Source organism: Acyrthosiphon pisum, unplaced genomic scaffold (assembly GCF_005508785.2).
Source record: "Acyrthosiphon pisum isolate AL4f unplaced genomic scaffold, pea_aphid_22Mar2018_4r6ur Scaffold_21633;HRSCAF=24448, whole genome shotgun sequence".
Taxonomy (NCBI): Eukaryota; Metazoa; Arthropoda; class Insecta; order Hemiptera; family Aphididae; genus Acyrthosiphon; species Acyrthosiphon pisum.
In genome coordinates this window covers 3,632-4,160 of record NW_021771122.1, presented here as the reverse complement: position 1 = coordinate 4,160, position 529 = coordinate 3,632, and positions in this window count along the sequence as shown.

Sequence of the window (529 nt, the reverse complement as noted above, 5' to 3'; positions counted from 1 at the left end):
CTGTATAGGTACTATAATATATAAATATATAAATATATAATACTTCGTAAGTATTATATGTTTAAAAAATAATTATTATTTATGTTTTTTAAATTTAATTCTTTCTAGTCGTTTAAAATTCTTAACATAACCATCATCACTATCATTATCATCACTATCATTGTCGCTGTCAGTGTTATTGTATTCATTAATCATATTTAAGATATGTAATCTCATTTTATGTTGTTTATTAATCATATTTAAGATATGTAATCTCATTTTATGTTGTTGTTCAACAAACTTTAAAAGTAATTCCAATTTTTTATTTACCATTTCTATTATTTATTATAAAAAATAAAAAAATTTTTTTAAACAGTATTTTAAATTATATTAATTTCTAAATAACATACTATATTTAAAAACGTAAAAAAAATAAAAAAAAACGACTCGTAACCTAACCTAACCTAACGTTAACGTAAAAAAAAAACGACTCGTTAACATAAACGTAAAAAAAAAACGACTCGTTAACGAGTCGTTAACGTTAACGTAA